This window comes from Canis aureus, chromosome 17 (genome assembly GCF_053574225.1).
Source record: "Canis aureus isolate CA01 chromosome 17, VMU_Caureus_v.1.0, whole genome shotgun sequence".
NCBI lineage: Eukaryota > Metazoa > Chordata > Mammalia > Carnivora > Canidae > Canis > Canis aureus.
This window is the reverse complement of record NC_135627.1, coordinates 49,473,396-49,497,603: the sequence shown is the minus strand read 5'-3', so window position 1 is coordinate 49,497,603 and position 24,208 is coordinate 49,473,396. Positions and strand designations below refer to the sequence as shown.

Here is a 24,208-nt window from a genome sequence, read left to right as displayed (position 1 = left end):
TGGGTTAATTTCAAATTCATCAAGAGATTTTCACAACTGGGACACATTAGGTTACTATAGCAGCAAGTTAGTATGTCTAATAAATTTTAGGGATCCTGCTGCTATTCTGTAGCATGATATGACAGATTTAATCTATGGCCATATTTTAGCACTTAGATATATAGAATTTCACAGGGAACATGGGTATCTGCTCTAATAGCTTGTTATTTGAATTAGATACCAGAAAACATATGTTCTTGGGAACTGCTTTTATTTCTTTTTGATTATGGAATTACTTTGGGCCACAAACATTTTCTCTATTTTTGCAGGTTTTATTTCATTGGGTTTTGTTTGTTTGCTCTATTTGTTAAAATATACATGGTTTTTGGAAAGGCCGTATGTTAAATGTGTGGCATTTTGATTATTTCTTTTTATTCTTTATTAGTACTAGCTATTACAGAATATCCCGAAATTACATTCTGGCTTTTAGTACTCTATTTCTTTTATATAGTTTACTTTCTAAATTTTTGACTGAACCCTTTCTGGAATATAACTGTATTACATACAGTTTTAGAAGGGAAATTTTATATTTTTCTACATTCTACTCATACTTATTAGAAGAATGGCTTTCAACCTCTCACAGTCCTGTTTCCATCTATAGAACTCCTTGTCTTCCTGTAGGACTCATAAAGGCTCTTCTGCAAAAACCGACTGGATCCTTCAGGTTCTATATGACTTTCTTTGAAATAAATGTGTATACTTTACAAGTGCCCCCTATCATTCCTCTCTTGAATTCAATCTGATCCTCCCTTTTCTGTAGGCCAGAAACCAATTCTTGAATATTTTTATATCCCACTATAATGCAGTACCTAATAAAGTGCCCAGCACAGAGGTCAACATATAATAGATGACCAGTGTAATTTTGCTTTTTTTAAGATTTTATTTATTTATTCATGAGAGACACAGAGAGAGAAACTGGCAGAGACACAGGCAGACGGAGAAGCAGGCTCCATGCAGGGGCCCGACATGGGACTCGAGCCCGGGTCTCCAGGATCACACCCTGGACTGAAGGTGGCGCTAAACCACTGAGCCACCCGGGCTGCCCACCTGTGTAATTTTGAGAGTGACTGCTGTTTTCGTTGTGAGCGTATGACTGACTGTTCATGTGTAGACTACATTTTCCATTTTCCCATGTGACTGGCTTACTGCCAATAAAGTTTAAGCAAAATTGCTGTGGGTATTTCATATCTACTTGTATTTTATTTATTTTTTTTCAAAGGGAGAGTGAATGGGGTAGGGAGGGATAGAAGGAGAGGGAGAGAGAAAGAGTGCTTGATTCAGGGCTCAATCTTACAACCCTCAGATCATGACCTGAGCTGAAGTCAAGCACCAGTTACTTAACTGACTAGCCCCACACAGACACCCCTCATATCTGCTTCCTAAAAAGGAACTACTTTGCCCTGGACAGTCTCATCCCCCCAGCACAAAGGACCTAACAAAGGACCTAAATCTTTTGGGGGATAATGCAACAAGTATTTATAAGAATCAATCCTGTTAACCAGGGAAATGGATCTGCTTTTTGTATATAAAATGTACATTTCAGGACTATTGTTTGAAAGAGAAACAACAGTAAGAAAACCTTTTTTCTTTTTTAACCTCCTGTTTTATTGGGTCTCTCTCTCTCTCTCTCTTTTTATTTTTTTACGACAGCATAGCTTTACCTTAATTAATTAATAAAATAGTTGAAACAACTTATAATAATTGAGGAAGTATTTGTATTTATTTAACAACCATATACATTGACTTTATATATGCTAGTTCATTATTAAATACTCAGAGGATCTGCATAATTATATAACATATATATACATAAGGCAGATTGATTTAAATATCTGTAAAAAAAGCCAGCCTATTGAATATTAGGGAAATACAAATATAGACTGTTTTGTACTATTATCTTGGTAATATGGTAATCTTTAAAATTATTTTATAAAATCTATGAAAAACCTGAAAATCATAATTACCCATGAACTATTAATAACATAAATTTTGTGAAGGGAAAAGTTCAAAAGCTATGTCTTAAAATGGCATTTTTTGTTAGAAAGCAGACAGTGATTTGGTAAGTTGCCCACAAATCGTATATTGAATTTGTTATTTGGCACTTAATATCACCGAGTTTTTAAAGGGTTCTGCTTTAATGACATATAATTGCCACAGTGATACTCATCTTTTAAATGATTAATAAATATTAACAAATTTGTTCCCAAAAGAACAAGAACAGTTTTGTAATAACACCATAAAACTGAACCAGTGACTTAATATTCTATTTTACAAAGAAAAAGATTTTGGACATAGATTAGTACTATTTATTTGGCAGTGTCTACTTTTTAATGAAATAGATAAAGGAAATGCGGAGCTTTTTTTTTTTTTTTTTTTTTTTTTTGACAGAGAGTGAGTGGTGGGGAGGGGCAGGGTGGAGGAGAGAGAGTATCTTAAGCTCCATGCTAAGCATGGAGCCTGACATGGGGCTTGACATCATGACCTGAGCTGAAATTAAGATATAGACATTTACCTAACTGAGCCACCTAGATGCCCCAATGCAGAGCTCTTTTAAATTTCACATTACCAAAATCTGAAATTTCTTCACTTGTCTCTAAACACATTTTTTAGATATTTCTGACTAAATGAAAATGGGAAAAGAAAGTGAAAATATGAGTCATAAGCCTGTCTAATTGGTTTTATCACAGATCAAGTTTCCAGATTATTTTTAATTTTTTTTCTCTGGTATGAGTGACCTTTAGTTATTATTAAGTGGATGTTTGTACCAAATACTCTCCATTACCTGAGTAGTCTGTTATGTTTTCACTATCATTACTTTCATAAAGTACGTATTTGGTCGTCACATATAAACTGATTTGTAACTGTTGAGCATTATAGAAAATGTGGATCCTAATTTTTGTTATCTCCACATAGTCACACTTTTTATACCTTAAATATAGTTATGGAGATTAAAAGTACTTTGACTAATTTCAAATATCTTCTCTGGAATTTTGCGTTTTGCTTCTTGGCACCTTGATCAAAATTTCCAATTTAAAATTGTGTTTTGGGATCCCTGTGTGGCGCAGCAGTTTGGCGCCTGCCTTTGGCCCAGGGCGCGATCCTGGAGATCCGGGATCGAATCCCACATTGGGCTCCCGGTGCATGGAGTCTGCTTCTCCCTCTGCCTGTGTCTCTGCCTCTCTCTCTCTCTCTTTCTCTTCTCTCTCTCTCTGTGTGACTATCATAAATAAATAAAAATAAAAAAAAATAAAATAAATAAAATAAAATTGTGTTTTATTACAAAGATGACGGCCTACTAAAGGGGATGGGACAAAATGCCTTATATTGGTCTAATGGTATTTATTTAGTAAACATTTTGATGAATTTACCAATGACACAAGTCCCAGAAGACTCCAAATCATAATGTACAAATTATGTTCCATGAGGGGAAAGACTATACATCAAAAGAACTGCACTTTTCCCATTTATATAAACAGAAATCTGGGGAACATATGTAGAAAGAGATCTTAAGAACATTGACTTATAGTCAAAAGAATATAAAATTGTATTGGGCCAAACTTACTGATACAGGTTCACTCCGCAGAGATTCTGCATTCATTGCTGTACCTTGAAGAGTTAAAAAGAGCTCCAGCAGTTTAGTTGGTTGCCAGAAACATGGATCCACTTCAATGAGTTTGAAATTCCAGATTACCTTATTATACAACAAAAGAAGGTATGAAGAAACTTAGGGATATTGGAATGTTAGAGTGGATTTTATATTGCAAGTTCACTCACCTTTAAGATTCCAGAGGACACCATTTTTTTAACCTGACTCTGAGAAATAATTTTGTGAAAGGAGCTCTAGAATTATTGAAGTGTTCTGTGGTTGTTTGGCTCCATAAGTTAGAAATTAGACTGGGGGGATCCCTGGGTGGCGCAGCGGTTTGGCGCCTGCCTTTGGCCCAGGGTGCGATCCTGCAGACCCCGGGATCGAATCCCACATCGGGCTCCCGGTGCATGGAGCCTGCTTCTCCCTCTGCCTGTGTCTCTGCGCCTCTCTCTCTCTCTCTGTGGCTATCATAAATAAATAAAAATTAAAAAAAAAAAAAAAGAAATTAGACTGGGGACTGCTATCGTCAAAACTGGCTGGATCCCTAATGTATAATGGGAATAATAAGGGCCCAGGTTAGCAGAGGCCAAGTGGCTTCACTTAATAGCAAAGACAAGGGGATTGTGTTTACCATAATGGACAGCAGAGGCAAGCAGTTCTTAGAATAGTCTGACTCACTGAGACCTATGGGGTTGACTAGATGATTATGGTATCTATAAAATAGGAATAGGTAGGCAGTCCTATTAAATTCTTACTTGACCTGCATGGGTACGATGTTCTAAGTCTAGTGAACATTAGTTTAATTTGAATAAGTAAAATAGAGTCACAGCCGCTCAATAACTTCCCCAGATTTGAGCCAGTTTATAGACTCAGACCATTTTGAATTTAAGGCAAGCTGGATGTCCTTAATTGAGAACACTATTGCACTGCTAGAAATTTATACTGTTAGTCTTTCCCTCAGCCTTACCCAAAAGTACTGAGAGCCAGGTACCAGGGTGATAGTGCATCATTAGAGGGAAATAATCAGACTTTTGGGGATATGCTGGACAACTAGCTCTGAACTGACTCTAATTTCTGAAATCTCAAAATATCTCTGGGGTCACCAGTCAGAGAAGGGGCTTAAAGAGGTCACGTGATCAATGAGGTTTTAGGTCAGATATATCTCATAGTGGTTCTGGTGGCTTTCCAAACACATCCAGTGATTATTTCTGCATTCTGTAACTTATAATTGGAATAAAAATATTCAGCAACTGGTAGGATCCCTATCAGTTCTCTGACCTATGGAATGAGATTTATTTTGGTTAGAAAGACCAAATGGAAACTACTAGAATCACATTTACATACCAAAAAACCAAAAGCAATGCTATAATCCTGGAGGGATTTCAGGAAGGAGTGCCACCATCAAGGACTTGAGAGATGCAGGGATGGTTATTTCTATCACATCCATCCCAGTTCAGCTAGCTTATTTGGCTTTTCACAGAAAGCAGATGAATATGAAAAATGACAGAAGAGTATGGTAAATGTAATCATGTGGTGACTCAGATTGCAGTTGCCATTCCAAATAGTTCTATTGCCTGAACAAATCAACACACCCTTGGTACCTGAGAGGCAGCTACTGATGTGGCGTTAAAAAAAAAAAAAAATCCTGTTAGTAAGCCACCAGAAATGGTTTGCTTTCAGCAGTAGGACCTACACTGTCCTTTATCAACTGTCTGGCTCTCTGTCATAATTTAGTCCATTGGGACCTTGATAGTGTTTCCTTTTCACAAGATGTCATGGTGGTACATTACATTGATACTGTTATACTAATTGGACCTGGTGAGTGCTAAGTAGCAATTAGTTTAGATGTATGGGTGAGACATTTGTTTGTCAAAGGGTAGGGAATAATCCCACTACTCCATTTCAAGGGCTTTCCATTTCACCCAAAATTTCTAGCAGTCCAGTAGTCAGAGGCTTATTGGATATCTCTTCTAAGGTGAAGGGTACGTCGTTGCATGTTGTCTCTCCTGAAACTAGAAAAGAAGCACACCTAGTGGACCTCTTTGGATTTTGGAGGCAACACATCAATCATCTGGGTGTGCTACTCTAACTTATTTTAAGTGATCTCAAAAGCTGCTATCGTACAGGGGCCAACAACAACAACAACAACAACAACAAAATTCTGCAACAGGTCTAGGCTGCCATGCAAACTGTATGTGATTAATACACCTCACTTACTAAAATAAGTTTATATTTTGGGAAGATCATAAAGATATAACTGGTTCTAAATCTTATTAATATTCAACCAATTAGGAAATTTTTTTCTAGTATGTCTGTTTACATCTAATGCTTCTCTATCAACTTAAAGAGATAATTTAAAATAGAAATTTTTACTATATGCATTGCTGTTACTCCTGCATATGTTACCTCATAATCAGCAAGTGACTTTATGCTTTTTATGCCTATACCCAAAGAAATGGCTGTGGCTTTCTGCCTTGCTACTTAAAATTTTTAAATTAGACAATTTATTGAAATTCCTCTTACTTGTTCTAATGGGTCCTGATAAAATGTTCATGATGTGTAACTTTGAAAATACTTTTCTCTGGCAGTCAGCCTTTCTTTGCATTGCTATTTGCTATCATTAACCAACATGATAAGGTGCCATTTAAAGTCCAGGAATCAATCTATGGTCCTACTATATAGCAGTTATTCCCTTGGATTGATATATAATCATTATTATTTCATAGATTCTGCTTAGCTTAGAACATAGAGTCACTATGTATATTACATTATCGTAGATAACATTTCTTATAGTATTTTCTGAAAGAAACTTTGCATATATCTCATAATACCTAGTAATTTAGGACATTAGTATTGCAGGTCACTCTGACCTGCTACATTGGTGTGTGACAGGGGAAGGGAACTGAAAGGAAAACTAGGCATGCATTATGCTATTATATATCTCATACAGAAGAGCTCAATCGACAAAGCAAAGATGAAATTGATTTTAGCAAGGAGATTCATAAGATTTGATAACTACTACATATGCTTTTCCAATAAATTCAGTATTGAATCTTTTTTACCATGTCTCTAGGACTTTGGGACAGGATCCAGTATTTCAACTCTTAGATGTGTTATGTGTATTAGAGTAACTTTTCTTGGAAGTTATCCGTATTATTCTATGCATGTCTCAGTCTTTGCCTTGAAATGGTATGTTGAATCTGAAACGAGGGAAAAAAATGTGAGGATTTTTAAACTTCTTTTTATTTACTTATAAGTTCCAGGAAATGATTGATGACATTTATTTATAATGCACAGCACATAATATAGTTCAGTCTTTACATGTGTTCCACTGCCATTGTTTCAACTGTATTATTAGTTTAAGCTTATATACCAAATCTAATTTCCCAATTGCTTCATGAGTAAATGAAGACATTGGTGCCAACAAGAGTGGTATGGAGGAAAAGAAATGCATAGCTAAAGAATAGATACCATGCCATATTTATAGACTTTTTTTTAATGCTACCTCCTATCTCCTTTTGTGCTTTTTTTGACTGAATTCAGTTTTGTGCAGCATAAAGAAGCTAGAGAAAGAATAAGTATTGTTAGAGAAAAATATAGAAGCTTTATCTCAATTTCTCTGTATGTATGCACAGATAGGGGTATAAGTGAAACTTGTTTTACAACATGCTGACTGACCCAACTTTAATTATGAATATTGACCTCAAATGGGGCTTCAATTCTTCCCAATAATCATATTTTAATTCTCATTTCCTTCCAGTCTCTGTTTTCCTAGAAAATGATTCCACACTCTACTCTCTTACTCTTCCCCGTGTCCTCCCTATTGTCACTCTTAGTTAAATTTGCATCCTACTTCAGGAAAAAGCTTGTACTGATTATTCTGTCAAGGCTATCTTATATAGCCTGCTTCCTGCTCTTTCTGTGGAAATGTACGTTCCAATCAAATGCAGTCCCGGGGATCCCTGGGTGGCGCAGCGGTTTGGCGCCTGCCTTTGGCCCAGGGCGCGATCCTGGAGACCCGGGATCGAATCCCACATCGGGCTCCCGGTGCATGGAGCCTGTTTCTCCCTCTGCCTGTGTCTCTGCCTCTCTCTCTCTCTCTCTCTCTCTCTGTGACTATCATAAATAAATAACAATTAAGAAAATATCCATATTCAAATGCAGTCCCTTGACATGCGTAAGAGTCTGGGGACATTCCAACATTTTGTTTTTGGAAAGAGAGGAGAAAAAATTGGAAGAAGAAGGTGGAAAAGGGGTGGCCAGTGAAGTAGGAGGAATAAGAGAAGAGTGTATCTCTATCTCCTCAGAAACACAGTGAAGAAAGAATTTCTCTAAGTACAGAAATATTTATATAGATAGGATAAAATAGTCTTGAGAGTTTGAATTAGTAACAGAAAGTCAATATTAAATTTGAAAATATTGGGTATCTCTGATAAGACAATGTGGTGGTTAATTGGAGTGGATTAAAACAGGGATAGAAAGTGGGGAAATAGGGATGCCTGGATGGCTCAGTGGTTGAGCATCTGCCTTCGGCTTAAGTCATGATCCCGGGATCTGGGATTGAGTCCCAGATTGGGCTGCCTGCATGGAGCCTGCTTCTCCCTCTGCCTATGTCACTGCTTCTCTCTGTGTGTCTCTCATGAATAAATCAATAAAATATTTTTTAAAAAGAAAGTGGGGAAATAAATACAATTATATGGATTTTTAAGAAATCTTTGGTATAAACTTTAATGGAAATGAGGAAGGAATAACAAAATGGAAACTAGATGGAAGGAGACATAGTGTATAAGAAGAATTATTATGTTTTAATTTTTAAAAGATTTATTATTTATTTTAGAGAAAATCTCAAGCAGACTCTCCATTAAGCATGGAGCCCAACACAGGGCTTGATCTCATGATCTTGAGATCATGTCCTGAACTGAAATCAAGAGTCAGATGCTCAACCAATGCATCATCTTGGCACCCCAAGAAAAATTATTTTTTTAAGAAGAAAATTATCACAGCATTTTAGATGAGAATGGGTGACCAGTGGCAATGAAAAAAAAAAAAAAAAACATGATAATGCTGACAAGTGAAGGTGTGATGAGGGAACAGAACACCTGAAAATGATAAAGGAGATGAAATCAAGTGCACACTTGCTGGTTTTTCTTCTTGTCATCTATTGCTACATAGAAATTCACTCCAAATTTACTGGCTTAAAACAGGAAACAGTTTATTATATTGCACAAGTTTGTGAATTGGAAATTGGATCAGATCCGAGATGGATGGGTCTCTTACTTTAGGAGATGTTAACTAGATCACTTGGTGTTAATTGTCTGGCAGAGAAACTCATCTGGAGGACTAAAATGATTTCTCTCTCAGATATGATGCCTTGGCAGGGATAACTAGAAGACTTTAGCTGGAACTGTTGACTAAAGCCTTCACATAGCCAACCCAACAGAGCAGTCTTACAGTAGTCAAAGATCTTACATGAGGCTTAATAACCTGAAAGAAGTAGGGCCAAGTGAGTCTCAGCAGAAGCTACGTAACATCTTGTGACCTAGGTCAAAATGCATAGAACTTCACTCTTTTGGAATTTATTAGTCAAGCAAGTTCCTACACTCAGTGAGATTAAAGTGAAGGGAAATAAGAGTTCACCTGCTAATGGGAGGTATAGCAAAGGATGTGCAGTTAATTTTAACCTACAGAAACCTTATAATAGAAGAGAGAACTCACCCATTTTCTGTAGAGGATAAGTAAAGCATGTAGATACGAATACCAGTGAATTGGTAGCCTGCTGATTGGAGAATGAGATTTTCCTGAGAAATTCTATTTTTCTTTTCCATGAAGAAGAAGCAGTTATCTTCCCCCAAGTTTTAGTAGATGTCAAATATTAGAAAGTTTTAATCTATTCAAGGATTCAAATGCTCTATTACTCTAAACATGTTTAAATATTTATTTACTTAGATTTTCCATGGAATGATGCCATTACACATTGTTACCAAAATCACTTTGTGTTTTAGATCTGCTCACTTTATTGATGTTTCTTTTGAAATCAATACATTTTGATATTTATATTAAATATTGAATTAATGATTAAATTTTATTCGACACATATCAGGTTTTAGTGTATTATAACTTTTGGAAAACACATTATTTTTTCCAAATTAGCATACATTTGTGAAGTCCTTCAAAATTCACACAAAACAAGATAATCTCAAACTACTATATATGGATCATCCTCTACATAATTTCATTGTTTTTAATAAAATCCTTTTAACTTCCACAATTGTGTGTGTGTTTGTGTGTGTGCACCTGTGTAAGTTGGTGAAAGAGAAAAGCAATTGCATAAATAAAGAAAGAGGAGTTGTCAAGAAAACTTGAAATTCTGGAGAGAAAGTAGCACTGCATAACATGTACAACTAGCTAGTTATATGAAGAAAATATTAAAAGAAATGGGAGGGGAGGGGAGTGAAGGGAAATTCCCAAGATACAGTATTGCTATTACTGTCACAATTTGTCATGTATTTCCCATTGCTAAGATACTCCTCATCCTTCTGAAATAATTAATAACCCATATGGAAATTGGCATGCATGAAGGAATAAGAATGGCTGACCCAACTACAACCCAGTTAGTCTGATGAGATTACCATATTAAAGATAGGGTGAACAATCTACGATTACCATTATCCCAACTTGGAATTAATAAAATGTTTCGGTGGCAATAAAATAAGCCCAATGTTTTATGTCCATTAACATAACATCAAGGAACATTATTTGCTTTAAAATTAGACATTGAAATTACACAAAGTAACCATTCAGATTGCTAATTTTGACCTAAAAAGTGAAATAGATCATTAAATTTGGGTTTTTGAAAATCAAGATGATTTTGTAGCCATAAATATTCAAAAAGAAGTTCTGATGCCAATTTAAGAAAACACTGAGAGAATTTCAAAATGTATATGACTTCCTCACCAAACTACAGATTAGCTTTCCTGTTGCTGTTTCTATCCCATCTGTGAACAATGTGAGGAAATACAGCTGCTACCAAATTAAATACTTTTCTTCCTGATTTGCATCTTTATTTCACCAGAGAAATGATAAAGAAATTAAAAAAAACTAAAGCAGATGTCATTGAGAGTGACCAGCTTCTACAACCCAAGTTAGTAGTTTGTAAAATTAGTTTTAAAAATCCAAGTAGTAAAAAAAAAAAAAAAAAAAAAAAAATCCAAGTAGTATATCCTTTGACTGAATCACTAAATAAATATATACCAAAAATATAAATAAATATAAAAATATATATATAAAATTTATACACACATGCTCCAAAGAGCTATTTCCTTCCAAATGTGTGTGTGCATATGTGTGTGATATCTTCTAAAGTGGAATTATAAGTATGTCAAAGAGAAGCAGGCTGTGCTCTCTAAAATTTAGTAGATAAACTGATAAAGCCATGGTTGATTTTCCTCATTCTAATATTTTACCCACAAACCTTTCATATTAATAGGAATTCTAATTAAAACAGATTTATTCATCTCTTTCTCTAAAAGCATGATAGAAAAAATACTTGAAATGAGGTACAAACATATTGTGTCATTTTACACCTCTTCATATTACTTAACCACAATATCCTCTCATTTTTTTACTTGTGTCATTCTTTGTGCTCCAGTGCTCTTCTGTTGCTTCCTTTCAAATTACTCATCATTCAGAAGGTCAGCTCAAATGCCGCATTTGTGTACATTCCTCTAATTTTTTATATCTTACCACAATTCACATTTTCCTTTGATATTCACAATTTTGTTTTGTTTTTTCCTTATAACATTTCGTTAATTTATCTCATATTATTATTAATTCATAGTTAAGTAAGCCCAAATTTCTTTAAAATTTCTGTGCCCCTGAATTATATATAATTACTCATACAAAGACAGTCAGTACTTATTTAATGCATCAAAATATGTATTCATAAAGAACACTTTTACCTGTATGATGTATTTAACAGAAGAAATAGAAGCTAATAAATTGATGATGGGAGAAATACTACTAAATTTACCTTAACTAAATTTGTAAAGTAGGACATTTACAACTAGCCTTTGCATCCTGGAATATTTTTGGATGATGTGTGTTTTATCTTAAGAATTTTTCCTTAATTCTTTCATTTTTTGATTTTGGACTACAAATTTTATTGCCAATTTGAGTTTTCTGAAAAGAGAAATAAGCAATATAAGTTTAAAAGCTCCTTGATACTCTTTTCATGATTTTCAACCTAGTGCTTTTAATATTTTATCGAACAGTCAACTTCTAAGTATAGAATTTCTAAAAAAAACTAATATTATTTTGATATATAGAATGTGCCAAATATCAAAAAATGTATTATTCCCAATAAGGTTAGAGAGCATTGATTCTAAATATTTATTTAAATTATGCTCTTATTTCTGAAGCAACTAACTTTGGAATGCTTGCTTTGAAAATGGAGATGAAGCCTCCATCATATTTTATTGTTAAGGCTTTGATAGTGAATAATTTTTATCCATAAGGTCCTATTTTATTAAAAAATATACAGTGGAAATTACATAAATCCAAAGTCTGAGACTAAGTTAGCTTTCCAGGCAAGTAACATGAGTATTAATCCCAAAAGATGTTTCTAAAAAGTAATGGGAGAGATTCTTTATATGACTTTTTAACTTAGCTTGGAGTATAATTTTAAGACAAGTTCCCAAAATGTTTGAAATAATGGTATCTTTATTGAGGAAAATGCATAGATTATTTGAAAGACAATGGAGTTCCTGTATGCTTTGTTATATGAAACATTTCTGGAATTCTTTTCACAGCATATACATTAAACTTGCTACATATTTGTTTCTCCAACTCATTAGTACACTTAATATTGTGTTTGATACACAGTTGTATGTAGAACACATTGTTTGGAAAATGATTTTTGGAAAGCTTTTTTAGGAAAATAAGGAAAAGGAGAATATTTCTTTCCTTTCAGTTATTTTCAATGATAATGATACTTCTAGAATTGCTAAGCATTTCCAGTTTTGGTATCCTACAACTGGTGATATAGTTTAGTAAAACATCAGTTACTGAGGCTTTAGGTTTAGGTTGCATTTCTGGTTTGAGATAAATATCTGAAGGCAATGACGGGGTTCCAATGGCTAAAGCTATTAACAGTTAAAAAAACTTCCTGTGAAAGTTTTCGTGTATATAAAAAGAATAATTAAAATGTTTTATGATTTCATTATCATATGCTAATCTTCATAATAAAGCAAATAATAAACAGCACATTTATAAATTTCTTAATATTATTTCAGGAAAGTGGTCTTCAAATTTAAAAAGAATATATATAATTTCAAACATTGTAAAATACAAGTATTTTCACTATACCAAAATTTAAGCTAGATACTCTGTTAACCTAAATGTCCATATGCTTGGCAAACACTGCTCAAAAGAACCATCTATCATTAATTTCCCTACATGGCCAGTTTTCAAAAGATGAGACCTGCAGCTTGATTCCTGTTTTTAAAACTATGCACTTTACTCATTATTTATATTAGTTGTTCTAACTGAACTTCATTAATTTTTTTGGAAGGTGGGTAGCAGCTAAGAAGATATATTGTAATTTTTTTCTTTCTAGCTTTTATTTATTTATTTATTTATTTATTATTATTATTTTTTAAAATTTATTTATGATAGTCATACAGAGAGAGAGAGAGAGGCAGAGATATAGGCAGAGGGAGAAACAGGCTCCATGCACCGGGAGCCCGATGTGGGATTTGATCCCGGGTCTCCAGGATCGCGCCCTGGGCCAAAGGCAGGCGCCAAACCGCTGCGCCACCCAGGTATCCCTCTTTCTAGCTTTTATAGAATGTTACTTCTCCAGTAAAATGTTTTTAAAAAGGGGAGTTCGCATAAAGACAAATTTTACATGAAATGATTATTTACATGAAATAAGTTTTATATGAAATGAGTTTGTACAGAGATAACTTGAGACCTTAATATTGAAATGACTGGACTGTAGGAAGATTGTATTGTTTTAGGTATAGCATACTCAATTCTGGTTCATTGTTACTTACGTGAATTAAGATGATATTTTAAACCTTGACTCTGGAAAAATATATGATGAAACTTACTTCCTCTCTTTTCCTTATTTGGTATATAAATTAACTTTCCTATATTTTAATTTATCAGTTGAGTATTATCTAGGTTTATAATAGTTAAGAACATTCAGCCATTTAACAAAAACGTCATAAATAAACAACATGCATGATATTATACCAAAGATAGGACATTAAATGGAAACCATATGGCTGCTACTCTCAAAGTACAGAAGTTCCAGTAAAGTGTGCCAATCACTGAAGCACTGAAATTACTTGTAAATTGGGCAATAGCTACAGAGTGGGGTAGAACATGGAAGGTAGAAAACAGCTGCAGTATGGGGATCAGAAAATGTCTCAAGAAGAAAAGAGTAGCATCAAAGAGAGGATAAGATTTCCATAGGTTGAGAAAGAGATAGATGGAAATTTTGACTGAACTGATTAAAAAGTTAGACATTTATCTATATATAAATTTATAGCTAAATGTTAGAGTTTTAAATGTCATACCCAGATGTTAAAAAGATACTATGATTAGACTTGTAAATTATAGAAATTATAGAAAATTTGATTTGGCAATTAGAAATAAAAGTTAACAAGAAGTAGAGAATGAAATAATCTATGCCCAAAATTACTTATCTTCCAAGAGCTTATGTTTGAGATATAGTATAAATGGAATGGATTAGATATAAAATATAAACTATAAAATAATTGTTTCACTACATGTCTCTATGAGGAGTTGCAAGGCTTTTAGCAACAGTCATGCCAGCAGTTTCAGTAGAAGTAAAGCAAGAAAAACTGGACACTAAATTTAGCAATTCAATTGTAAGAAGTTAACAACCTTGTCATGAAGTAAACAAGCAAAATCAGTTATTTATTGATCCATTTAACTCATTTATTTAATTTTTTTTTATTTAACATTTTTTGAAGTGAGCCCTATATGCACTAGGAACTGTGTGCTTAGTATAGGAAATACTTTAGTCAAGAAGACAGAGACTCCTGTTGCTGTCAAGTGTTGCTGTCAGGAACACTTAAGAGTTCAGTGGCAGAAATGACATTTTACAATAAATTACAATAGGATGATGAGAGTTAAGAGAGTGGAGAGATTATGACACTGTAGAGCAAGAAAAGCTCACCTGGCTTGGAAACCTTTCTGCAGTGATGAAGCATGAACTGACACCTTCCAGATGAGGTGCATTTTGCTAGGCAGTGAGAAAGGGGATGCACATTGGGCATAGCTCACCCCTGGAGAGGGAAACATGTGCATACCCATAAAGATGGGGATGAAGGGAGAATGTTTATTTTTTATTTTATTTTATTTTATTTTTTTTAGGGAGAATGTTTAGAAGGGATCTTGGAAGCTTCCAGAGATGAGCTCCTGTATTCTTTTATAAGTAAAGCAAAGGAATCACCAAAGGGTTTTGAGTATTGGATGAAAATAATTTGCTGTTTGTTTTTTGAAACTTGAAAATCTTTAATAAAGAAGTTTAAGAAGTTGGAAGGGCTTTAATTCTTGGCCAGAATCCTCAAGCTTGGGTTACCAGTTCCAGGCTCTGGTTAAGGTTAAAGGAATGCAGACAAAGCTAAGCAACTCCCTGTCCTTTAAAGTCTCTTCTTCCTTGTCGAACATAAATAGAGACAATTTTGTGCTCAGTCTGAGGCCTAAGGCGGGATAGGGAAACACTGAATCAGGAAGGAAAAGAAAGAGCCAGAGTCATCCTTACTTCTCTTGCTTTTAAGAAAAAGTAGAACTCAAAGCCAGTTATGGCAGAACAGGTATGACTCTCTATCATAAAGATGCTGTCTCTCCAGAATCTAGAAAATAGAGTCTAAATAAGGAACAGGAAACAGATCATTAATGGCAGGAGCTCAGGAAAAAAATTTGGCCCTTCCTTCTTCCAAGTTTGATACATGATGCTGTAGTTGTGTCTCTAGATCTCACTGGAGACTTGCTAAATTTATAATTACTGGATGTATTATAGGAAATAAATATCTTGAGAAGAAAAAAAAACTGTATCCAAGAAAATAAGAAACACTTTTAAATAGTGTATGCAGAACTTGATGTTTATTACCTGGACTAGAATAAAATCAAAGGAACAGATTCCCTGTTGATGATCCATTGAAACCTGATTCTCAGTTCTTTGGCTTCTCTAAAAGGTAATGTCCTGAATTCTGTCTTCTTTAGTCATAGCCACAGTCCTGCCATGACCAGTAATCGCAAAGTCTCCAAATTTTCATTTTCAAGGATCTTACTCTGCAAACATCACCAGCCATCTTTCCAGCTTGCTCACTCGTTATACTTTTTCCTGACTTCAGCAGTCCTCCAATCCCACCAAAACTTGCAATACTTGAGGGAAAAACTCCAGATTGAGGAAAACACCAGCCTCAATGGCCAGCTTTCATACTACATTTCTCTAGTCCACTCACTGTCCCACACATATACATGATTATGTCATACTTTCTCCTCTCCTGAAACTTCCAATTTCTCACACCTATCCTCAACCTCAGTCTATAATGTTGTTTCATATTATTAGCTTGAGAAAATAGAAACAAAAATCAGAAAATTTCCATGACTGCCTTTCACCAGATCTGTCTGTCTGTCTGCCACTCTGACCATTTACCCTGCCTTCTTTTCTATTACTATGGAAGAACTCTCTAGTACCCTATGAGGCCAACTTTCCATTTCTCCATTTGTGTCCTAGATCTTAGCTCCTCTCATCTCCACAGAGTCATTATTTTGACAAACTATTCCTCTCCTCTCAATTCTTTTCTTCTTGTATCACAGCCTCATTAAAACAAATATGATCTTATATACTCATTTTAAGAAAACTACCTTTTGATTTCACATCCCTCACCAGTTATTACTTCTTTTCTTATTTAAGTAAAAAATTTCTACATTTGACTATAGTAATTATTTCCAGTTCCTTTTTTTTTCCAATTCCTTTTTAAAATTCTCTTTTGGAGCCCAATAAAGTAAAGCTGTTTTTTCTTTACTATTTTATCAAAAATGCTCTTGACAAATCATTAATAATCATCTCTTTACTAAATTACTAAATGTAATAATTATTTCTTGTTCTTGAAAAGCATTCTTCACTTCATTCGAAGGGCATCATGCTCTCCTACTTTCCTTCTACTTACTGGTCTCATTTTCAGTTTTTTGATACACCCCTGCACCTTTCTCCTGACAGAGCTTTGTGCTTTGATACTCTCCATTTTCTAGGAGTACTCTCTTTGGTGGAGGCAAGAACAAAAAGGATCTATCTGACACCACAGGAGAGAATTTCTTACTGCTTCACTGTTACGTACTTACATTTTTTGTTACACATACAGATATTGCATCTTTTTGGGCACGTGATATACTAAAAATAACCTTGCTAATGGACTACCACAGAGATCATGGATTTATACTAGTATCTACTACAGTTATTCTATTACTATGTCTTTTGAATTAGCAGCAGTAGTAGCAGAACCTTTAGAAAACCTCAACAGAATTGTGTAGGTTTCAAGATCATCAACATCAGGATATAATTAAAAGACCTGAAGTAGCCAAAGAGGTAAATAGGAAAGCAAGTGGCATCTAGAGCAAGCACTGATTTTTTTTTAAAATTTCTTAATTAATTAATTAATTAATTAATTAATTAATTATAGTCAGAGAGAGAGAGAGGCAGAAACACAGGCAGAGGGAGAAGCAGGCTCCATGCACCGGGAGCCCGATGTGGACCGGGAGCCCGATATGGGACTCCATCCCGGGTCTCCAGGATCGCGCCCTGGGCCAAAGGCAGGTGCTAAACCGCTGCGCCACCCAGGGATCCCAGCACTGATTTTTTTTTAAAGATTTTATTTATTCATGAGAGACAGAGAGAGAGAGAGAGAGAGACAGGCAGAGGGAGAAGCAGGCGAGAGATAGAGAGAGAGAGAGAGAGAGAGAGGCAGAGGGAGAAGCAGGCTAGCATTAATGGTTAATAGGGGAGACACTTCTAGTGTTTCAGAGAGCCAATAGGGCCACATGTGGTATGAACAGGGATTCTTCCCAGTACCACAGTTTATTTTTATATAAAATTTTGTGTAGGTGTCCAGAAACGTATCCTCTGGAATCTGGCAGACTAGATTTCAAATGTTTAAAATTTAGGATAACAAGTCGAAATGAATTTCTGATCATCAGTATAATCTCTTGATCAGCATACTTGGTGTTAACTGAAGGTAGCTATGTGTGAGGTTCTGCAGTGTTGATTTCTTGATCTAGTGTCTTCCAAATGCTAATAAAAATAGAGTATTCATGGAGAACGTTTGCAGATTAACCAGGACTGGCTGTGGATGCCTACCATCTGGTGCTACAAAGCATGGATGGATTAGTCAAAACAGCGGAGAGAATGAAATGCTTTACACAATCAGATGGTAAAATGGCAATAATGATCTGTGCACATAATCGAACTACAGTGTGGGGTAGATGGAATCTGGCAGCCCAAAACCAAAGAAAGAGCTCGAATAATTCTACCTTTGGAAAGCTTCCAAATTAATATTGTTGGTACATTACAATGTCCAACTGGGAGCAAGCAGCATGTACTATATTCCACTGGAAAGTCAGAATTTAGAGATGTGGTTGTTCGTTTTATTTTCAACTAACTGTGGGATTTGCTGGCACATCAAATATTACACTAGAATTTTTTAAAGATAAAATAATAAAATAAATATATTATCCTATGCCTGCAAACCTAAGACAACATAACTTAATAGCAGATGCAAAAACAAAAATGCACACTGAAGATCAATGGCTGGATTTAAGGTACCTAACAATTTTGGAAAAGTTAATATTTTATGATATCCTCAAAAGAAAGAAACAAAACTATTAATGAGGGAGTAAAAAGCAAGACATCTTTTATATTTCTAAGGGAAGTATACATAGAAAAATATTTAAACCAATCAATGAAGATTGGAGAAATTCCTAAAAAAATGATAAAATTTATCTAAACTCACACATAAAACACATTACATACATGTGGAAAAGGTCGTTTTACAGATAAAGGTACATACAGTAATGAAATTTTGTTTAGTCTCTAAATACATATGTCAAATTATCCATATATTTGCTCTTCATAAGTCAGACACATCCATAAACTTAATAAAAAGTATAAGTATATAAAGATACTAAACCAAAAGAACACAAAGTCATTTAGGATATATGTCAGACACAAAAAATGAAAGAGAGAAAAACGTGATCATGAGAATATTTGAGTCAATTAGTTACAACCTTAGGAAACAGAAACAATGAATAATTGGCTATGAAATATGGTCAATGAAAGGTACTTGTGATCACAGGCACAAGAAAAAATTAGCTATTCTTTCTGATAGCAGCTTCAAATAACCAGTCACTTCAAATAACATGATTTGTAATGAATAAAGAAAAAAGAGAAATAATAGCTTTATGCTTCACTATTAAAAGAATGTAAGAATTAGCTACATCAATTTGTTAAGCAACGTCTTAAGGGAATTATCTTAAGGGAAATACACAATTAAATAAATTCAAGTAGTTAAGATAGTTGAACTTGTGTCCAAAAGCTATGTACATTCTCCTAACAAATTGAAAAATGTTCAGAATTTAAAATGTTTTTTTTTTTAAACTTTAAAAAGCCTAAGATGTTTAAGGTATCAGGAAACAGGTTTAGACAGTTGGTCTTGAAGGGCTAGAACAAAGAACCCTTGAAGCATTTCATATCGACAGTGCATAAAAGGGAGTAGGACATAGATGTTGAAGTCATAGTGGAGTAAATACTCAAAATAGTTCTTAACAACTAGAAGTGACTTAGGTAAATTTTGGAATATAGAAAAAAAGCATGAATATAGAGGCAACTGTGTTTTTCCAGGGCTAGGAGGCAAGATAAAGAAGAAATAGAGAAGCAAAAGAGATGCATAAAACACAAGGCAGTCAGGAAGATTTCCAGTGATGATAGCCAGTATCTACCTTGGGATTTTCATGACCCTACCAGATTTGAAGAGAAACTCAGTTTGCTTATTGGATCATGATCATATAGACCTTACCACTTTTACAAATGACCTTTCCTAGTTGGGCAGACCTGGGCCCTACATTTTAATATATTCTCTTTACTGCAGTAGTTTTTTTAAAAAAATATTTTATTTATTTATTTATTTATTTATTTATTTATTTATTTATTTATGACAGAGAGAGAGAGAGAGAGAGAGGAGAGAGACACAGCATGAGCAGGGAGGAGAGGCAGAGGGAGAAGACGACTCCACGCTGAGCAGGGAACCTGATGCGGCACTCGATCGTAGGGCCCTGGATCATGACCCTAGCTGAAGGCAGATGCCCAACCGAGTGGGGCACCCAGTTCTAGCAAATTACAACAGTACAGTTCAAAGACTTAAGTCTAGAACACTTAAAGCAAACATGGAAACATGTAACATGTCCCAGGGAAGTTAGGGTACCTGTATATGAGAATTTGTACTTAACTAGCTGTTACATGCTGCATGATTAAAGCCACAAATATTCTGTCTCAAAAAAAAAAAAAGGCTCCTTAGGGGGCAACAGAGATTGACCTCCACTCCCTTGAAAAATTATTTGAGTAAGACATTTTCAGCTAGCTAGTCACAGGTAGAGGTAGATAAGTCAGGCCAAATAACATAAACTACAGGGAGATGTCTAAACATATCAGCACTGAATAAAATCAGATAAATCAAAGACTTATCTCTAGAATAGTGATCATGAGTGAAGGAGTAAGCAGAAGGAACTTTATCATAGTTCCAATAACTTCAGATCTTGATCCAGATAAGTACATACCCAAATACTATAATGACAGCATAATACCCTGTGCCAATATCTGATTCACATTAATATCTGATCTGCTATGATAACCTTATAGAACTAAAGAATTTGTCATAGAAATAGGACATTTCACATTATGTCTTGACACTACAATCACTAATGCATAGTCCATCAAAGATATCTTCTTACTGTGGCTATTGGAGGTTATTTGAATTTGTTGTACAGATTTGTCAAGATAACGTTGCATTCCCTGATACTTTTGAGATATCTTTTGTCTTTATAAAGATGACAATTTGACTTAATTCACATTTTTAAAGAACATTTTAGATACTGTATCATGCTTAGAAGCATTAAATGGAAGCCAATAAAGCCAGCTTAATTTTTCCCTTTGTGCGTAGATTTTTGTGTTGATGCTACGTTGAGTTAGGTCAAGCCTAACTTCCATGTACATAGGTACCATGGAAGTTTGCTTTTAATTGTTACAACCATTGTGTAATTATTGTTATATGATAAAGAATCCCAGAGAAAGGGAAGACAGTCTATAATTTTGATATTTTAAACATTTTTTCATCAATCAGTGAAATGCACTGGAATATTTTTCACCTAGTTTTTAGCACTTAGGAGATTGCAGTGGTTTACTCTAATCCCGTTATAGCAGAGGCTCTTAGTACTATTATTATCTGGTGTTTGCTGCTTTCTTGTCTTCATTCTACTTATTTTTGTCACTTTTGTCTGTCAGAGGCATTGCACCATAGATATTGAAAATAAGTTATCTTCATCTGTTTCACTCTCTTTTCCATTTAGTGTGATCAAATAATGTATCTATAGGGACATTCTCTCTATTACCACAGCTTACCCATGGTACTAGATTTAGTTACTTTAATCATAGGATCACTGAATAGCCTATTCAGCCCTATGTAGTTTACTTCCAGGGAAAAACAGAGTCTCCCTAATGTTTGAGAGATATGTATTAGCTCTCAAGATCAATTCTTTGTTCCCAAATTCAGAACATTTGCCAAACAAGCTTCTTAGTATTTCCTTTGAGGCTATGAGTGGGGCTTTATTCCAAAAGATAAATTTTCTCTCTTTTTTTATTCTTTTGATGACTTTGAAAGAAAGGATGAAGAAAAATGTTCTTGTTCCACTATTCAAAATCTATACTTCACATACTTATTTGTGTACTTATGTATTGTCTCTCTTTATATAGACTACAAATTCCTGGAGGATGGAATATTATTTCTTGCTCTGCATCTGGTAGCCAACAATATGTTTTCTATATTGAAGGCATTCAATGAATAATTATTGAAAGGTTAAAATTGATGTTGAATTGATATTATATCACTTAAACTACGTTATTATATATTTGCTCAATAGATACAAGAACACAATTGGAAAATTTACTTTATGAATTATATTAAACCTATCTATTCTTTTTTGTAAGTCTTGAGAGTTATAAATTATAATTACTTATAAAATCAGTAAATTTGGCTACAGTAAAAACATATATACAAGTAATAGGAACCTAGAAATGAGTTAAAAACTTTATGAAACAAGATATACATCATTTTTTATTATGTTGTGTGGATCTAATATTCCCTCTAATTTTCCTTTCTCAAGTGATGATTTGTAGCCAGTATTGTTTTTATCATGCTGAAAACAACTTTGAGGGTGAATTTTAGTTTCTAAAGAGCTGTCAGCAAGATAGTGAAGTTTTGAACCTTCATTCTTCCCACAGAAAAAAAAAAAAGTTTTGACAGCCATGGATGGGTCATCCTGATGGGACGAGGGTGACTACAGCTGGTTATATGTAGGCTCTTCAAAGACATTCACATCATTAGAGAAATCCCTGAGCCCTTTTCAGTGGTGTAGACACATCCTAGATAACCCTACTCCAGAGATGGAAGCAGCAAGGCATTTCCTGTGTTTTAGACTGGAACAAGATATACCAGAAAGTAAAATGGTTCAGCCTTAAATTCTCTGGGGATAGTAACAGGTGGTATGACTGAATTTCAAGAAAGAAAAATGAAGTTTGTTTGGGACCTGAGTATTGACCTTTTTGAGTTCCATAAATATTTAGTTGGTTGTATAACTGGAAGTCCTAACCTTTATAAATTGGTAAATAATCTTAAAAAAAAAAAAAAAGTACCCGTGTGGGAGCCCAAAAATCCAGTAGAGAGGTATGAATACCCTACTGTAATTAAAAACACCAAGAATAGACACATTGGAAAGGGTAAGGACAATATCACTTTACCTGCATTATTCTTTCCCCAGAGCAACAAAGCTCAGTGCCAATAAAAACTCCTCAGTCCCCAATTTCGCCATTGAGAAAGTGAAAGTGTAATGAGCTCCCAGCTCTGCCATTGGTCTGGGATGCAACAACACACTCATGAACAACCAATGGATCAAAGAAGGAATCAAAAGAAAAATTAGATGAGATCAAGAATGTTCAGAGTGTGATGGCCATTGACAAACAAAATACATAAAAAGAGAGAAAAGAAAAAATTAAAAAAAAATTGAGACAAATAGAAATGGGAACGTAACACATCATGTGATGTAGTGGGTTGTGTTTGAAAGGAGCAAAAGCAGTTGTAAGAGGGAAGTTTATAGTACTAAGTGGCAAATCCAGAAAAATATCTTAAATAAACAACCTAACTTTACAAGAAACTAGAAAAAGAATGATTGAAATTCAAAGTTAGCAGCAGATAGGAAATAATAAAGATTACTGAAGAAATACGTGAAATAAAGAATAGAAAAACAACAGAAAAGAGCAACAAAACTAAGAGCTAGCTTTTTTGAAAAAGGATTAACAAAACTCAGCTATAGTCTAAGAAAAAAAAGAATATACAAATAAAATTATAAATGAAAGAGGAGAACATTATAACCAATAGTGCAGTAATAGAAAGGATAGTAATGGGATACAATGGTACAATTATGCCAACAAATTGGATAACCTAGTAGATTATCCATAAATTCCATAAATTTCTGGAAACCTACAACCTACAAATACTGAATCATGAGGAAAAGAAAGTCCAAACAGATCAACTATGAGTAAGGAGATTGAATTAGTAATAAAAGCCACCCAACAACAAGAATAACATATAACAATGGCAACCAAAAACAACAAAGTAAACACTAGGATGGGTGAATTCTACCAAACATTTAAGAGAGGATTAATATCAATCCTTCTAAAACTCTTCCAAAAAATAGGAGGGGAGAATTCCAAACTCATTTTTTGAGGCCACCATTACTGTGATATCAGGCTAGGTTAGGACACAACAAGAAATTACAGGCCAATATCTGTGATGAACATAAATGTAAAAATGACAAAATATTAGTAAATGGAATTTAGTATCATATTAGAAGAACTATATATTATAATCTAGGGGGATTTATCCCTGGGTGCAAGGATGGTCCAAAAATGCAAATCAATGAATGTGATATAGCAAATTAACAGAATGAAGGCTAAAAATGGTAGGATTATCTCAATAAAGGCAGAAAAGCATTTGAAAAAAATCAGTATCTTTTCATGATAAAGGTGCTCAACAAATTAAATATAAAAAGTATGTACCTCAACATAATAAAGGGCCATATATGATAAACTCATAGCTAACAACATAGTGGTGAAAACCTGAACTTTTTCCTTTACCATCAGGAACAAGACAAAAAGATGCCTGTTGTCACCATTTCTATTAAACATAGTACTGGATGTGCTAGCTGGAGTAATATGGCAGG

The 24,208-nt window shown here is 34.4% G+C and overlaps 2 long non-coding RNA genes across 4 annotated transcripts in view; one reads left to right on the top strand and one right to left on the bottom strand.

Moving 5' to 3' along the window:
* LOC144287961 (uncharacterized) overlaps positions 1-6,822 on the bottom strand; it is a 48,312-nt gene extending 41,490 nt beyond the window's left edge. The window contains exons 1-2 of the long non-coding RNA XR_013355855.1: positions 6,691-6,822; positions 3,602-3,730 (exon numbers count right to left, since the gene is read on the bottom strand). This is a non-coding gene — a long non-coding RNA (uncharacterized LOC144287961). The remainder of the gene's footprint in view (positions 1-3,601; positions 3,731-6,690) is intronic.
* LOC144287960 (uncharacterized) overlaps positions 1-24,208 on the top strand; it is a 132,839-nt gene that overhangs the window by 61,676 nt on the left and 46,955 nt on the right. The gene's annotated exons all lie outside the window — the stretch shown is intronic.